Below are 6,000 nucleotides of genomic sequence, written 5' to 3'. Positions count from 1 at the left end.
TCGCTAAGGGGGGGCCGGGGGTCCCTGGGCCCAGGGTACCAGCCCCTCGGTAAAAAGGGGGGGGGAGCCACTTGTGCCCCTACAATGTGTAATGCTGACATCGAATACTGGAAGACAACTGTAACGAGACCACAGCTTTGGCCTTTTCAATTTACGTCCCCACCAGTCTATTCAAATTTGTCTCCTGGTACAATGGAAGAAAGCGAGGAGAATTTTGGCATCCAGGAATGGCGCGGTAGTCGAGGATGGGTGCGGCTTGAGGAGTTAATTGGCTGCAGGGTGAGCGGAGGCGAACAAGGAACGATTCCTGGAGAGGGGGTGCGTCGGTATACGGCTGCGACGCTCGGAGGGGTGTAGCGAGCGAGCTTGCTTTTCAATGGGACGACAGGGGAGACGGCGGACGAAATCAGTAGGGGGGAGGCATCCAAGCCTACGAGACTTTGGTCATGTGTCCTTGGCGGGTATTTATGTGGCTTTTTTTACGCACATGAGATGTTGTGTACGGGTCATGGTGAATGTTTGGCATTTTCTGGAGTCTTTGCAGTGACGCGTCGGAGACCGTGTGTACCCCGCTCCGGTTGTCATATTTTGAGAAAAAAAACAAGGTGAAAATGACCTGAAAAAAAAAATATGGGGAATATTGAATCCTGAGGAAGCGGGGACTGATAATTAAAACTAAATGAAAGTAAGTCTGAAACATACAATGAAGGTTGGTGCGGGGGAGCTAACTGTACAAATTAAGCCTGTGTTGGGAGGAGGGGCGCAAGTGGAAGAGGAGGGGTGGGAGCTCAGGTGTCCAAAATTAGGCGAGACGAATGGGTTGTCGCGATTTTATAGTCCGGCTGTTGTTTATTTGCTGGGACAACTTCTATTTCTCCCCCAGCCTTCTTTCACCAGGCTCCGCCTGTCGTCCAAGCATAATTTGTTCAAGGTGTGTTCCTAGACACAGGAAAATTGATGCGAATGAAGCGACTATTTGTCTTGCGTGTGTTGCCTTTAAACAGCCCTATCATTGCTGGCCACCTCCTCCAGGCCCGCAGGACGCCTGCATGATTTAGTCGGCACAGCGGGCTGCAAAGCTTTCCGAACGCCTCTGGCGACCACCTTATAGTGTCGTTTTCTGACGAGGCCCGAGACTGTCTCACACCTCCATTGCTCTTGCAGGCATCCATTCGCTTGGTATCGACTGTAAGATGTGGTACTGTCACACTGCCGCATATTAGCCTTCACTTTTCCCCTATCCTACTTTGGTTTTCGCATTACACCCTGTGCTGCCGCAAGTAGCTCTTGGCCACTCCTTTCTCGGCTGCTAATGGTGTTTTCGTGCTCACGAGTGACCCACCATGATGCTCCTTACTGTTAGGATTTTTATCGATGCCTAATTCACTGAAAAGGTTGGTGTTGTGTATGAAGATCTGCACCAGAGTCGTCGTCTGGGGTTCTCTCTATTGCCTAAATAACACATGGCTTCTCATCTTGCTGCTTACTTTTCTAATATATTGCCAGTTCTTCATAAATAACTACACATCAAGTATCCTGTGGCTTCATTTCGCATCGCATGTCGCATATTATGCATGCTTGCATTGACGTTTCGAAGCTCATGCATTCAGTAGCTGTAAAAAGTTTTTTTTACATTGGTATCCAAATGAAAGACACAAAATTCGTCGAGACCAATCGCTCTTGTTGCGCGATGAGAGCAATGCCGAGTGACAAAAATCGTTTTTGGTAGCCACAGTCGCAAGTGTGAACCAGCCTTCATATGCTAACAATAGAAGCCATTAATATTATCAATAATAACAATAACACTAATTTTATTATTAATAATTGTTTTGTATATGTGAGGGGGAGACAAATTTTCTGGGCCCCGGGGGCAAGTTTACCCAGCAACGCCACTGCTCAGCTGCCATTGCCATCACTGCTGGAGAGAGAAAACTGACAAGCAAAACCTCATCCCTGACTAATTTCAGTCAAGTTGCAGTGGTACTTTTGTGCTGTTCGACAAGCAATAACTTATTTGCGGTAAGATTGCTGCAGACAAGTCCTCAGTCACGCTAAACACAGAAGAAATGAACTTGAAAGCATTGCACATCATAAGATCTGTTTCTAAAAGTACCAACTGAAGTACAATATTGTTCTTCGGCATGTGACAGCACACATCAAGGACATATTGGGTGAACTGTCCAGCATCTGTTGAATGCATGGCGTTATACCAGCTTGAACGTGCCTTAGAAGGGATAATTTTAAAAACGGTAACTTGAGAGGGCCCACGAAAAAAAAAATGCTTGGCACCAGGGCTAAGTGCAACTAGTTAATATTTTCTCATTCACTACTTGAGGCTTGGATGTGTACTATTAAGGCTTGGTTCCTACAGCTGGCAACAACAACAGAAAAAACCTTTGTCTTGTGCGCAGCCCTACCTCCCACCGGGCTGCATGACCAACAAAGTGATTAGCAGACAGATTATGGTACCTTCGCAATGGTGAACATTACCTGCCTGCCTCACGACTCCGAACACACAATTATACCTTCGCACAGGTTAACTCCGTTGTACTGGGACAAAAACACAGCCCTGTGGTCTAAGTTTGCAGTGGCTAGCTTGGTTACGATGGGAGTGGTCATGCGCCATCCCAGTGCCCTCGTCTGACCGGCGTTGCTGCCTCTTGCCACGGCACGTAGGCGGCGAAACGCCCAGCAGCCTCAACACGGCTCTCTAATAAAACACAGTGCAGAAGTTCGACGGGAACGCATTCATCACTGTCGTAAATCGAGGCGGCAGAACTGATGCAGAGCGCCCGTGGTCACCGTCGCAACGTACTACGCGAAAATTAGGCAGTCGCGCACACTCAGCGTCCCGATCACACGCTGCACACCACCGTAAGTGCTCTCCAGAAGTTCTTCGAGGGCGCATTCATCACAATCGTAAGCCAAACACCTATGCACCGCTGCAATGGCAGGCAAAAATCACGACGAGATGAGCGCAGCGAGATGACCGCGCATGGAGGATGTCACCGCGCAACAGCTGCCATTTTTCTTAAACCATGACGTCACATCTGGCAAAAAAAAAAGTCGCTTTTTTTTGTTTTTTGATGTCTAGTTGGCGCATGCGCAGTAGTGCTCGTCCACCGTTCCTGAACGTCAGGTAACAACGCGCGCACCAACGTTAGCGCGCACTGCTACGCTACTGCCGTATCTCAACCGGCATGCGCGCGAGCATTTACAATTTCTTCGGAAGCATTATTAGGCTTTTGTTCTGACCGACTATGCCGTGGGCAAGGTGCGAACGCACGTGTTGATCTCTGTGTTCGCAGGCAACCGCGGCTACATTCTCCAGTGGTGATGCGGAGCTCTCTGGGGCAAGTATATATAGAGTATCACCACAGAATGTCACTGGTATTATTCATGTCTGTTGATTCACGTCCTAGTCGGGTGGTAACGGCGCAGACGACGGACGCCGGGGCCTTTTTTTTTCTTTTTCTTTTTCCTGTGAAATGCGCACGCATGCGCATACAGGGTGGGCATGGTCATGGCTGTCTTCGACGGTGTCAAGAGAAGAAATCGGCCGCTAAACTGTTACGTAAAAACCATCAATTACAGTGAACTGCCACGGCCGGGCTATAGCGGCGTCGTGCGCGTTTGCACAGCCTTCGCAAGGGGACTAGTCCCTGCCTGCGGCCGCTGCGAGGAGCCGGCGCTGCGGGTCCACCATGCTGATGCGCGCGTCTTCCACTCTGCGCCACTGCAGCTCATGTTTTCTTTTTATTTTTCGCTACAATCCGTGCTACTGGAGTACGCAAAAGAGGGGATAGAAGAGGGGGAAACAAACGAACACACCAACTGCATGCCCACCAACGAATAATGACTTCCTAGCTACCGATAATTATTTTTGTATCGCACGCTGCGCACCAGCCATACGTGGCTTCGATGTATGTTTGCAATCGCTGTTAAGAAATTTATGGGGGAAAAAATGAAAAATGAGAAAGAGCGCGGAATCATGCCTGTGAATTACTAGCTTTGGCTGGATTACTAGCGGCTGCTAGCGGCTGCCTAGACCGATCCGGCTAATTCATCCCCACCATTCCGTGACCAACAAAATTTCTGTGACCATTCATCCATCCATCCATCCATCCATCCATACGTCCGTCCGTAAGTCCGTCCGTAAGTCCATCCATCCATCTATCTATCTATCTATCTATCTATCTATCTATCTATCTATCTATCTATCTATCTATCTATCTATCTATCTATCTATCTATCTATCTATCTATCTATCTATCTATCTACCTATATCTATCTATCTATCTATCTATACATCCATCCATACACCCATACATCTATCCATTTATCCATCTATCTATCTATCTATCTATCTATCTATCTATCTATCTATCTATCTATCTATCTATCTATCTATCTATCTATCTATCTATCTATCTATCTATCTATCTATCTATCTATCTATCTATCTATCTATCTATCTATCTATCTATAGAAGATGCAAAAATACAGTCGGATGGCAATGCTGACAAGAAAAGCTAGCTTTGAAAAAGCAACACTAAAGAAGGGTTGTCATACGGTTACTTCAGGGTGTCTACTAAATAGCTGAAATCTTCTCTGCCAATTCATTTCGCGTCTGCGATGACGTCAAGATCATGTTCTCTGCATAAATACCGCTTAGCGTTTGTGACCTCCAACTTACTGGGAATAACTGCCAATGATGTTGCATCTGCCCGATTCGACTTACTACACTTCCGCAATTCCAATGCAGCCAGAGAGCCCGACATACACGGAACCTGGAAAGTAATAAATTATATTTCCACCATTGCAAACTCTTCGAAGGTGTGAAAATATCTTCACCCACTTTATCTTATAGGTCTTATTAAGCAACCGCAGATTTACAAGGGCCGACAGCGTATAGATGAACAAGAAGTCTTAGAAGCAGCGGTAGAAAAGGTAATATAACAAATAATTCTAAGTAGCGCCAACACAAAATTATCCTCGCTATCTCATTGGCATTGATGTCCTAACACTTCCCGGTAATCACGTTGCTTTCAGGTGATGCCGTGAAGTTCGACTCTTTAGTCGTTATCACTGCCGACCAGGAGGCCACAGCGAGGTTTTCTTGTAGCCACGCACATTCTCCTCGAACGCCTTCTTCTGCCGTGCTTCCATGGGTTTCTTGGAAAGTGGTTCAAGGGTTGCCTGCATTGCACGCCTCAGGTCTAGGCCGGAAGGGATTCCGCCATGGTTGGCCACGGCTGTCATTTGTTGCGCCGCTCCCTGCAGCTCATCGGGCAGAAACTCGGCAGCGGCTGCGTACAGGGCCGTTAGGAGAGCCGTGACGGCAATGAAAAGCCTCTTGAGGTGCTGCGGGGTCGCGAGCAGTTGTACCACAGTTTCGCCGAAGCGGATCAAGCTTAGAGCAGTCCCCAAGGCTGCGCTCCGCGCGGTAACGGGATACATGCCGGCGGTCATCAGGAAGAATACGCTGAACGTTGAGTATCCTGCGATTCGCAAGACTGTTACGAAAACATCCCTCGCCAGTGTACGCTCTCGCATGTACGTTGCGGCGAGCAAGGCCGTAGACGCGCTGTAGATGATTCCGGAAATGACAACAGCTCGCTTCACGCCTATGCGTGGAAGGTAGACGGAGCCCGCGAAGATCGAGGCTGCACTCAAGGCGAGGCTCACGGCAATGGTGGAATTAGAGACTTGGACGCCTTCTCTAATGTGACCATTCTCCTTTGCGATGCCAATTACAATCCACATGTAGCAAGATAAAGCTGTGCGAAGTCTAAACCTCGCAGCGCAAAAACCATCGCCGTATGGCTTGTGCAGTTGGCGTTCGCCAACAGCTTTCACCATCTTTTCGCGACTGCGAGGAAGGTCAACGCGGTTAAGGCGGGCGGCGCGGAGAGTTACATGCTCTGCTTCCGCGATGCGACCGCGAGCTGTCAGCCAGACCGGGGACTCGCTCACTGTGTAGTACAGCGCCAGCAGCAG

Source organism: Haemaphysalis longicornis, unplaced genomic scaffold (genome assembly GCF_048455015.1).
Source record: "Haemaphysalis longicornis isolate Haplotype H1 unplaced genomic scaffold, Haemaphysalis longicornis Haplotype H1 scaffold_3, whole genome shotgun sequence".
Taxonomy (NCBI): Eukaryota; Metazoa; Arthropoda; class Arachnida; order Ixodida; family Ixodidae; genus Haemaphysalis; species Haemaphysalis longicornis.
Note: the sequence above shows the minus strand (reverse complement) of the source record.